Below are 13,017 nucleotides of genomic sequence, written 5' to 3' on the forward strand. Positions count from 1 at the left end.
TTTATTTACAGCGTAGTAACAGGCTCTTCCGGCCCAACGAGTCCACACCGCCCATTTTAAACCCCAAATTAACCTACCCGTACGTCTTTAGAATGTGGGAGGAAACTGGAGCGCCCGGCGGAAACCCACGCAGACACGGGAGAACGTACAAACTCCTTATAGACAGTGACGGGAATCGAACCCCGATTGCTGGTGCTGTAATAGCGTTGTGCTAACCGCTATGCTACCGTGTTGATATGTGCCTTTTTCAATGGCGGGAAGACCTTGTGGTGTCACTCACTGCAGGATACCAAGAAATGCTAATGCCAACTCTGGGTAGCAGACTGCATTTAGCTCAATGCAGCCCAGTGTAATAATTGCAATTTAAAGTCTTCCTTGTGTTAACTTATTATACCTTCAAAAAATATGCTCCAAAAGCTGGTAATTCAAGCAACAAGTCTTTTACTACACCAAACAATCTGCTGGAGGAACTCAATGGGTCAAGCAGCATCTGTGGAAGGCAAGGAATTGTTGACATTTTGGCACAAAACCCAGCATGGTCCTGATCGGCAGTTCCTTTCCTCCCACAGATGCTGCTTAATCTGTTGAGTTCCTCCAGCAGAAGGTGGCTCGAGATTCCAGCATCTGCTGGCTCATGTGTCTCCTTTTACCGCACTAGTCTGAGGGCTTCCTAAGTTTAGAACTTATTTCACTGTGTTAGTCATATTGGTATTTTATCTGCCTTTGTACTATCAGGTTCTGCATTATTAATCTCTGCATTAGAAACTCACCAGGACCAGCCACTGTCATTACCAGACTAGGTCAGAGGATGGATACCCTGTGGTGAGTGAAGCCACAAGGTCTTTCCACTATCTAAAAGGCACAGATCAAGAGTGTGATCAGATCAGACTAGGTTATTGTCACATACATGAGTGCAGTGAAATTTCTTGCTCTCATGAAGCTCGCGGAGTAAACAGTACACATGGCAATAATAATAAATACAACAATAAATACAATGGCGAGCGCAAAACAGCAGAATGATGCAAAGGTTGTAGTGTAATCTGAGGTAATAAAAAAAGAAATACTACAGTGATAGTAATGGAATTACTGTGAGCAGTAGAATTAAGACTCCAAGAATGTGGCAGCACTACTGGAAAGGGGGCGTGAAAGAGGTGATTGGTTCAGAAGTCTGACAGCAGTGGGGAAGGAGCTGTTCTTGAGTCTGGATGTCTGGGCTTTCAAGCTCCTGTATCTTCTCCCAGAAGGTAGAAGAGAGATAAGGGAATGGCCAGGGTGGCAGGCATCCTTGACGATACCGTTAGCCTTCTTAAAGCAATGCACCGTGAAGATGGACTGGTTGGAAGGATGTGACGAGCCTGTGACGGACTGAGCAGTGTTTACGAATCTGCAGGTTCCGTCAGTCCAGAGCAGAGCAGTTGCCATTCCAGGCTGAGATGCAACCTGTCAGAATATTTCCTACAGCATATCTGTAGAAGTCCGAGAGAATCCTCGTGGACAAGCCAAATTTCCTCAGACACTGAAGAAAGTAAATACACTGATACGCTTTCTTGATCACTGCATCAGTGTGAAGGGACCAGGTGAGATTGCTGCTGATGTGGATGCCAAGGAACCTGAAGCCATGGACCATCTCTTCAGCAGCTCTGTTGAAGAGAACAGGGTTGTGATCACCCCCCTGCTTGCTTAGGTCAACAATAAACACTTTCATCTTGCTGGCAATAAGGGCTAGGTTGTCGTTCTGACACCATGACACAAGGGTTGCGATCCCTTTACTGTATTCCATTTCCTCATTGTTGTAACAGTGGCATCATCGGCGAACCTAAAGATTGAGTTGACACTCAACTTTGATGGAATACTCTGGATGAGTGCAGCTCTGGCAACGCTCATAAAGCTTGACATCATCCAGGACAAAGCTGCCCACCTGACTGGCACTCCATTATCCACTAGAAACATGCATTCCCTCCATCACCAGCACACAGCAGCTGCAGAATGCACCATCTGCAGCACACACTGCAGTTACTTGCATCGGCTATCCTGACAGCAACCCACTACGCCCTTGGCTTCTTCCACCAAAAACGGACTAGGGCAGCAGGAACATGGGAACACCGCCAGCTGCAGATTCCCCTCCAAGTCACACACCAAACTGATGGAAATATATCATTTTTCCTTCATCATCACAGAGTCTAAATCCTGGAACTCACTATGCCATAGCAATACGAGAGTATCTTCACCTGAATGCCTGTGGTTTTTTAAGAAGGCAGCTCACAACCACGTTCTAAAGGGCAATTAGGGATGGTCAATAAATACTAACCTTGCCAGTGATGCTCATGTCCCAAGAAATGAATTAGAACATAGAACATCAGATAAGATTTCTTTATTAGTCACATGTACATCGAAACACACTGTGTGCTTCCATGTACATGTGACTAATAAAGATATCTTATCATTTCTGAAATGCATCTTTTGCGTCGAGTCTCCTGGGAGCAGCCTGCAAGTGTTACCGCGCTTCCTGGCGCCGACATAGCATGCCCACAACTTCCTAAACCATACGTCTTTGGAATGTGGGAGGAAACCGGAGCACCCAGAGGAAACCCATGCAGACACAGGGAGAACGTACAGACTCCTTACAGACAGTGGGCAGAATTGAACCTGGGTTGCTGGCGCTGTAATAGCGTTACGCTAACCGCTACACTACCGTGCCTGCCCATAAATGCTATCACCCAACATGGGGCTCGAACCCACGACCCTGGGATTAAGAGTCCCATGCTCTACTGACTGAGCTAGCCAGGCTGTTGGACATAGAACATAGAACAGCATAGCACAGAAACAGGCCCTTCAGCCCAAAATGTCTGTCCTGAACATGATGCCAAATTAGATTTCTTCTGCCCATATCCCTCCATTCCCTGCATATTCACATGTCTAAAATCCTCTTAAATGCCGCTATCATATCTGCTTCCACCATTATCCTTGGCAGCCCATCCCAGGCATCCATCGCTCTGTGTAAAAAGTTGCCCTACACATCTCCCTTGAACTTCCCCCCCTCACCTTAAATGCATGTCCTCTAGTATTTGAAATTTAAAAAAGATAAAATTAAACAAGAAATCATCTGGAAAGACTGGGCCTCTGGATGTCAGAAGGGAAAAAGTAAAGGGGCAGGAGTTGTCTTTCCTGCATTTATATGGGAAGGTGCGATGCAAAGGGGAATGGGTGTTGGTCGAGATTAAATAGTGGACCAATATTGAATGTGGGAGCAGTGAGATGGAAGGTGAAGGTGAGACGGACTCTGCCCCTGCTCTGATTGGCAGGAGAGGTGTCATAGCAGAAATGTGCAAAATGGAATATACAGTCAAGAACCTCGTCAATTGTGACTCGGGGGAATCTACAGTTGAGGGAAAAGGCAGATGTTGCAAGCTCTGATGTGGATAGTGAGATTTTCAGAGCAGATATAATGGAAGCAGAGAAACCAGGATAATGGAATGGAGTCCGTACAGGAAGCAGAGTGGCAGGAATTGTGGACAAGGTTGCTGGGAGGGCCTGTGGGATTAGAAAGGAGACCATGTGTTGACAAGCATCTTAACATCATCACAAAACATGGTGATTACACAGAACTCTAATGTTCCACTGTCATTTTGAGATGCCCCTTATTTAAAACATTGAACAGTACAGCACAGGAACAGGCCTTTTGGCCCACGATTTAAACTAATTAAAAGCCTAACTAAACTAATCCCTTCTGCCAACACAAGTCCATATCCCTCCACACATTCATGTGCCTAAGAGCCTCTTAAACACCTCTATCGTATTTGCCTCCACTACCACCCCTGGCAGCACTTTCCAGACACTCACCACTCTCTGTGTGTAAAAAAAATTGCCCCACACATCTCCTTTGAACTTACCCTCCTCTCACCTTAAATGTATGCTATCTAGTATTAGACATTCAGACCCTGGGTAAAAGATACCAGCTGTCTATCTATGCCTCTCATAATCTTATAAATTTCTATCAGGCCTCCCCTCAGCCTCCGCCAATCCAGAGAAAACAACCCAAGCTTGTCCAACCTCTCCTCATATTTGTTGAAGTATTCCACCTTGCCTGAACATTAAGAACAATTTATCCACAGGCTCCAAGTTCATAGTGTTCCAGATTTGTATTTGCCTCCAGTGAGTAGTTGTCTTCCATCTTCCACTCATAACGACACAGAGAAATAAAATGTAAACGGCTTTGGTGAATTTTATTAGACATTTACTACATCCTCAAAGGCAACATTGCAGGTCAACAAAGCAATCAGAATATGTAGAAAGCATGGAGATTTATTTATAAATGTACAAAAAGCCCAGAGAAGAAGAAAGCGTCAAGCACATCCTATCTCAATGATTGCAGAGCCCAGCACATGTTCCTAAGGCCTGATTGAAGCATTTACAGCCATTTTCACCTAAGTGGATGATCCCTCTCAGCTTCCTCCCGAAGTCCCCATCACCAAAGAAGCCAGTCTGATTCATTCCACATGAGGCCAAGAAACAGTTGGGCACACTGGAATCAACAAAGACAATGGGACCAGACAATATCCCAGATGAAGTGCTGATGTTTGCTGTTCTGCATCTGGTTGGACTGCCAGCCAAGCTACTCCAGTAAAACCTCAGCATTGGACAATGTGCGAGATCGTCTGGCTCCATCCTAATTTCAGATACTAGAGGACGTGCATTTAAGGTTAGAGGGGGAAAGTTTAAGGGAGATGTGCAGAGCAAGTTATTTTTTAACACAGAGTAGTGGGTGCCTGGATTGGGCTGCCAGGGGTAGCAGTGGAAGCAGATATGATAATGGTATTTATGAGGCTGTTAGATACATGAATAGGCAGGGAATGGAGGGATATGGATCATGTACAGGTAGAAGAGATTTAGTTTAATTGGGCATTGTGTTTGGTGCAGAGATTGTGGGCTGAAGGGCCTGTTCCTGTGCTATGGTCTACGTTCTATCCTGTCCACCAAAAGCAAGACAAATCCAGTCTTCCTTTTTGAAACACATAAGATCCTGAGGGTAGGTGTAGTGAGGACGTATCTTCTAGTGGGCGAATCTAGAACCTGGGGTTCCATTTTAGTAGCACTATTTTAAAACAAGTGGTCACCAACTTAAGGCCAAGATGAGGTGGAACCTGCATTCTCAGAGTGTCATTCCTCTTTGGAGCTCTCTTTCTCAAATGGCAGTGGAAGCAGATATCTTTAAGGTGACAGAATATAGATACTTGATAAAACAGGAGATTAAAGGTAGACAGAAATGCAGGAATGCAAAATTGAGGTTACAGTCACAGCAATTATTAAATATCAGGGTGGGCTTCAGGTGCTGAGCAGCCAATTGCTGCTCCTAATTCATATGTTTGTATGTTCAAATGGCTAATTACACCCAATCATTGAATCTCTCAAATGTCAGGAAAGTGATGAAAGTAACTCACACGTACCAACAACTTCATCACTGATGCTTAGCTTGTGTTTTGTCAGCACCACTTTGCTTCAAATATTGGCAAAAATGCTGAACTCCAGAGGTAAGATGTGAGTAGCAGCCCTTGGCATGAAGGCAGTATTTGACCAAATGAGGTATCAATAAACCCTGGTAAAACTGATGTCAAAGGGAATCAAAGGAACACATTTCCATTGGCTGGGGTTCTGCTTAGCACAAAGAAAGTTAGAAATCTCAGTTCAGTTGGACTATTTTGTGGGCACGAATATTGAGAGCAGCTTCATCAATGACCTGATCTCTATCATATGGTCAGAAGTGGGGATGTTCACAAATGATTGTACAATGTTCAGCTCCTCTTCCAACATTCAGAAAATGAAGCCGTCTATCACACATACAACAAGACTACAATAAATCACGGGCTGATAAGTGACAAGTAACATTTCAATCACTCAAATTTCCACTGAAGAGAAAGTCTAGTGAACTACTCTTCACAATTAATTGCATCAACTTCAACATCCTGAGTGTCATTGATGACCAGAAATTTAATTGGCTCAGTCATGTAAATATTTTGACCACAAAAGCAGGTCAGAGGCTGGATATCTTATAATGAGTGACTTACCCCCTGACTTTCCAAAGCCTTTTCAACCATAAGACCCAGGTCAGGAGTGTGATGTAAAACTCTCCATTTGCCTCAATAAGTACAGCTCCGGCAACCTAGAAACTCAATACAACCTGGATAAAGTACTTAATTGGCAACCCAGTTTACCACCCTGGTCACCAGATTGAATGAAAGCTTTGCAGAGTACCTCCATTCAATACGTAGGGATAACCCTGCTTTTCCAGTGTCACTTTAATTCTCTATCCCTTTCTGATTCTGAACTATCAGCCTGTGGCCTCATGCACTGTCCTAATGAGGCCCAACTTAAGTTTGAGGAAAAACACCTCATCTTCCATCTGGGAATATTGCAGCCTTTTTAGGGCTCAATCTTAAACAATTTCAGATAGTTTACTTTTTTCTGTTCTGTTGTAAGGTTGTGTAATATTAACTCAGTTTTTTTTATTACAGACACTATCTGTTCTATTGGACATTTCTAGTATTCTCCCTTTGGTTTCATATCTCAGCAACATTGTGGCCTGCACTTCACATACCCTTTTGTTTTGTTTCTCTCCAACTGCCCTCATTATCCATCACCCAGACAGTTCCATTAGCAATGGAATCACCTTGACAAATCAGGCCTTATTCTATCAGAGATATTCCTTTGATCCTATCCAACCCTCCCCCACCCTCTCTGCAACTTAAGACGAACTTGTTTTTTTTCACTTTCCCAGTTCTGATGAAGAACCTTTGACCTGAAATTTTAACTCTAATTCTCTCTCCAGAGCTGAGTGATTTAGGTCAATTGCCTTACACCAAAATGTATTGTAATTTCTTCAATGATCACCAGTAGAAAACTTAAATGCAAATAGCTCCTTAATGATCCTCCAGCCAATTATACCTTCTGGTGAGTGCTTGAACTCTGTTAACAAGCTGGCATCTTGTTCTAATTGTTAGCTACATTGGACTTTCTGTTGCAAGGCTCCATCTTCCCCACTTCATATGTTCTTTGACTTCTAAAGGAGCCGTTAAAAACTATCCATAGAAGGTGCTGAATAAAATATGTTTTTGCTGATGATACTAATTTATATTTATCGCTAACAGTTGTTCTCATAAATACTTTTGTCTTTTTATCTCCTTGTCTACTGGCCACTCCTTTCTTTTGATTCTCATGATAATTCTCATTATCAAAGGATAAAAAAAATGTGGTTTCAATTTGGGTGACAGAAGCAAAAGATCATTAAAATGGTAACACACACAGAGGAAATTGTACTTCATATTTATATATTCTTTAAATGAATGCCAAAAGTTCACATTTTTGGCCATCTCTGACCATCATTAATTTACACCTGATTACAATCTATAACTCTAATCACTGCAGGAAGAACAGAAGAAATTCCACATCAGTATAATTCACTTCAACATCAATAGCCATATGATAATGTAACTTGGAAGTCAGATGTGACATTTCCATTTTGGTTTAGAAACTCCAATCAAATCTGTTACGTCCTGACATTCAGTGCGATTAAGAAAATACTTCAGAGCAATGGAAATCTGATGCTCCAGTAATAGGGAATGTCCTTGGTGGTGATGACAAAGAGTGCTTCAGAATATGAATAAGCATTCTCCCTTTAATGTCCAGATTTGCTTTCATATCCTTCACATATATTATACATAATGGGAAACTATAGGGCAGAAAGTCTTCAAATTTAAAGGACGTTGCTGCAATATGTTTGCTGTAAAAGTAATTTGCTGAAATATTCATTGTTTCTACAGATAACACTAAATTTTGAGGTGCTTTTAGTTTAACATTTTGTAATGGGATGTCAACCTAACTAATGATTTTGCATGTTCATGAAAGTATATTCATTTATGGTACAGGGAGGTGCCTGGCCCAGCGTGTCCATGCTTGGAAATAAATTGTGAATACAGAATGCTGCATCATTACAAATCTAATGATGGTGTGAACAGAATTAAAATAATCAATACATTTTACTAGCTGCAGCTTTTGTATTAAGATCATGTTATTTTGTCTGTCCATTTTGTTCCTTTGGTTGCACCTTCTTCCTTTAATCTCAAGGAGATGATGAAAATTAGTGATCCTTGAACATATTTGATATTGACGTATTAGTTTAGAAATCCCAGACACACTCTTATCTTACCAGGTATGACCTGTTTTGTTTCAGATCAAAACCGATGTTTAAACAACGATGTTTTATTTGTCTAACATGTAACATAAGAACATGAGAAATAGAAACAGGAGTGGACTATTCAGCCCCTCATGCCTGATCCACCATTCAGTAACATCACGTCTGATCTTTTACCGTTATGTTACTTTTCTAAAAGAAAGAACAGTGGAATGCAAAAGTGACAGGCAGGGAAATTCAGGATGAGATTCAAATAGGACACAGTGCAAAAAAAAGCTAAAATGACTAAAAATGACAACAAGGTAAACCTAAATGTTCTGTCTCTTAATTCACAAAGCTTAAAATAATAAAATAGATGAACTAATGGCATAAATAGTGATTATTAGGGTAAGATCTGATGACCAGTACATGGCTACAATAAAATTTCTATTGATGTACAGTGAAGAGCATTCTGACTGGTTGCATCACCGCTTGGTATGGAGGCTCCAATATGCAGGATCGAAAGAGGCTGCAGAGGGTTGTAGACCCAGCCAGCTCCATCACGGGAATGACCCTCTTATCCATCGAGGACATCTTCAAGAGGCGGTGCCTCAAGAAGGCAGCATCCATCATTAAGGCTCCTCACCATCCAGAACATGCCCTCTTCTCATTACCACCATCAGGGAGGAGGTACAGGAGCCTGAAGACCTCCACTCAACAGTTCAGGAACAGCTTCTTCCCCTCCGCCATTAGGTTTCTGAATGGTCCATGAACCCATGAACTCTATCTCGTTATTCCTCTTTTGGACTATTTTATTTCTTTATTTTTTGGTAACTTAGTAATTCTTATGTCTTGCACTGTACTGCTGCTGCAAAACAACAAATTTCATGACATATATCAGTGATAATAAACCTGGTTCTGATTCTGATCAAAGCTGAGAACATAATATTCAGGACAACTTGACTTTCAGGAAGGATAGAGGGAAGGAAAAGTTGGTGGGGTAGCTGTTTATAAGAGATGAAATACGTAAAGTTGTGAATGAAGACACTGAGTCCATTTGGGTGGAGGATAAAACCAGCAAGATCACAAACACACTGGCTGGAGCTGTGTATAGATCTCCAAACAGTAGCTACACTGTAGGCAAGGGTATAAATCAGCAAATATTGGTGGTGTGTCATGATTATGAAGGACTTTAATTTTCAGGTAGATGAGCTAATTAAGTTAGAAAGCGGGCGCTTCCTAGAGCTATGCATTATGGAGCCAACCAGGGAACAGACTATCTTGGATCTGGTAATGAGACAGATTCAATATATATCATCAGAGTAAAAGAATCCCTAGGAACTAGTGAATATGGTATGACAGAATTTTGAAATCTGTTTGAGTGAGAAAAATTTGGGTCAGAAACAAATGAGTTGAACTTAAATAAAGGGAATTGCTTTGGAATGAGCATAGAATTAACTTGAGTGGTTTGGGCCATCAGATCAGCATGGAAGACGGTCGGCAAGCAGTGGCACACACTTAAGGAGGTAATTCATGACACTCAGAAAAAATATATCCACTGAGGAGAAACAAGTCCAAAGGAGGGATGGACCAACGACAGCTAACCAAGGATGTGAAAGAGGGGATTAAGCTGAAAGAGGAAATGTATAAGGAGGCAAAAGTTAGCAGTAAACCTGAAGACTGGGATAAAGTCAGAATCCAACAAAGGAAGTCAAAAAAAGTAATCAAGGGGCAGAAAATAAATGATGAGGAAAACTAGTAAGGAATATAAAAACAGACAATATGGCCTCTTAGAGAATGAGGCTAGGGAAATAGGGTGAACAGTAGAGATCCACTCCCTACTGAAGGAGAGGACTGCTGCACACACATCTGGTGATCCTGATCTGTACAAAAAATCGAGGTATGACCTTCGGAAAGCTATCAGGGATGCCAAGAGGCAATACCAACTCAAAATAGAGTCCCTGACCAGCAGCCAGTAATGGCAGGGCTTACATGCCATAACAGGCTACAAGACGAAGTCGGGCTGCATAGCTAGCAACAGTGCATCCCTTCCTGATGAACTTAACACATTCTATGCATGTTTTGAACAAAAGGGAAGTGGATTGTCACCATCCACCCTGACAGCCACCAGCGCAGCTGAACCTGTCATCACAGTGGAGGACGCAAGATCAGTCTTCCGGAGAGTGAACAGGAGGAAAGCACCTGGCCCAGATGGTGTCCCGGCCGCGTGCTCAGATCTTGTGCTGATCAGCTGGCAGAAGTATTTGTGGACATATTCAACCTTTCCCTGCTTCAATCTCAGGTTCCCTCCTGTTTTAAGAAGACCACTATCATCCTGGTGCCAAAGAAAAGCAAGGTAACATGCCTCAATGACTACTGACCAGTGGCTCTGACATCCACCATCATGAAGTGCTTTGAGAGGTTGGTCATGGCACGCATCAACTCCAGCCTACCAGACAACCTGGACCCATTGCAATTCGCCTATCGGCAGAACAGGTCTACAGCGGATGCCATCTCCCTGGCCCTACACTCAGCTCTGGAGCATCTGGACAGTAAAGACACTTACGTTATTGTTTATTGACTACAGCTCTGCCTTCAATACAATAATTCCAAATAAGCTTGTCACTAAACTCCGAGACCTAGGACTCAACACCTCCCTCTGTAACTGGATCCTTGACTTTCTAACCAACAGACCGCAATTAGTGAGGATAGGCAGCAATACCTCCGGCACGTTTATTCTCAACACTGGTGCCCCACAAGGCTGCGTCTTCAGCCCTCTACTCTACTCCCTATACACTCATGACCGTGTGGCCAGATTCTGCTCTAACTCCATCTACAAGTTTGCAGATGATACCACCGTTGTAGGCCGTATCTCAAACAGTGATGAGTCGGAGTACAGGAAGGAGATAGAAAGCTTAGTGGAATGGTGTCATGACAACAACCTTTCCCTCAATGTCAACAAAACTAAAGAGCTGCTCATTGACTTCAGGAAAGGGGGCGGTGTACATGCACCTGTCTACATCAAGGTCGAGAGGGTTGACAGCTTCAACTTCCTGGGAGTGAACATCACTAACAGCTTGTCCTGGTCAAATCACGTAGATGCCACGGCCAAGAAAGCTCACCAGCGCCTCTACTTCCTCAGGAGGCTAAAGAAATTTGGTTAGTCCCCTTTGACTCTCGCCAACTTTTACCGATGCACCATAGAAAGCATCCTATCTGGATGTATCACGGCTTGGTACGGCAACTGCTCTGCCCAGGACTGCAAGAAGCTGCAGAGAGTTGTGGACACAGCCCAGCGCATCATGGACACCAGCCTCCCCTCCTTAGACTCTGTCTTTACCTCTCGTTGTCTTGGTGAAGCAGCCAGCATAATCAAAGACCCCACCCACCCGGGACATTCTCTCTTCTCTCCTCTTCCATCGGGTAGAAGATACAGGAGCCTGAGGGCACGTACCACCAGACTTAAGGACAGCTTCTACCCTACTGTGATAAGACTATTGAACGGTTCCCTTATACAATGAGATGGACTATGACTTCACGATCTACCTTGTTGTGACCTTGTACCTTATTGCATTGCACTTTCTCTGTAGCTGTGACACTTTACTCTGTACTGTTATTGTTTTTTACCTGTACTACATCAATGCACTCAGTACTAACTCAATGTAACTGCACTGTGTAATGAATTCACCTGTACAATTGGTTTGTGAGACAAGTTTCTCACTGTACCTGGGTACAAGTGACAATAATAAACCAATACTAACACCAACAATAAATGGCAGAGGAGTTAAACAGATATTTGCATCATTCTGTGTAATAGAAAATACAATGAACATCCCATTAAAGAGAAAAAAAATACAGTGGAGGAATTAAACACCATCACCATCACTAGAAAAATAGTATTAAGCAAACTAATGGGGTTAAAGACTGGCAAGTGCCCTGAATCTGTTGTTTTACATCCTAAGAGCCTAACGAGATGGTGGATACATGAGTTACAATTTTCCAAAAATTCATAGCTTCTGGAGAAGTGGCAAAGGATTAGAAAACTGCCAATTATGACAATAGAAAACTGCTGGAAACCCCCATTCAAAAAAAGGACGGAGACAAAAGGTTGGTAATTCTTGGTCAATTGGCCTAACATCAATTGTTGCAACAAGTTTAAACTCAAGTCTTGTGGAAGTAATAGCAGTGCATTTAGAAAATAGTAATCTAATCAAGCAGAGTCACCATTGGCTTCATGAAGCGGAAATTCTGCCTGACATTTCTATTTAAAATAAATCTGTTAACTTAGAACTTCAAGCAGGCATTTGACAAGGTGCTTCACAAAAGGTGAAGTCATAAAGTAGGAATGATGGTGTTGAAGGTCGTGCATGGAGGATTGGCTAACAGGAGGGAAGCAAAGAGGGATAATGGAGTCATTTTCATGCTGCTAACCTATGACCAGTGACATGCCACAGGGATCAATGCTAGAACAGCACAGTTTACAATATGTATGAATGATTTGGAGGAAGGAAGTGAATGTATGGTAGCTAAGTATGAGGAATGAAACAAACACAGATGGGAAGGCAAGTTATGAGGAGGACACAAGCTGTTTGCAGAGACATTGATAAGTCAAGTGAGAGGGCACAAGTTGGCAAGTGATATATAGTAAATTGGAAATATGAAGTTCTTCATTTTGGAAGGAAGAACAAAGAAGAGTATTATTTAACTGGAGGAAAACTGCAGAAAGCAGCAGCACAAAGGGATTTGGGGGTCATGCATCGCATCGAAACAGAAAGCTAGCACAGATGCCCAGCAGGTAATAGAATGTTGGCCCTTATTTCAAGGGGTTGGACAATAGAAGTAAGTAAGTCTTA

The 13,017-nt window shown here is 42.4% G+C and overlaps 1 non-coding gene across 1 annotated transcript; it reads right to left on the minus strand.

The window, feature by feature from the left end:
* Window positions 1-2,714: 2,714 nt before the first annotated feature.
* Window positions 2,715-2,787, minus strand: trnak-cuu (transfer RNA lysine (anticodon CUU)). Its single transcript has one exon. It is a non-coding gene; the product is annotated as a tRNA-Lys (tRNA).
* Between the last annotated feature and the right edge of the window lie 10,230 nt (window positions 2,788-13,017).

This window comes from Pristis pectinata, chromosome 1 (assembly GCF_009764475.1).
Source record: "Pristis pectinata isolate sPriPec2 chromosome 1, sPriPec2.1.pri, whole genome shotgun sequence".
Classification (NCBI taxonomy): Eukaryota; Metazoa; Chordata; class Chondrichthyes; order Rhinopristiformes; family Pristidae; genus Pristis; species Pristis pectinata.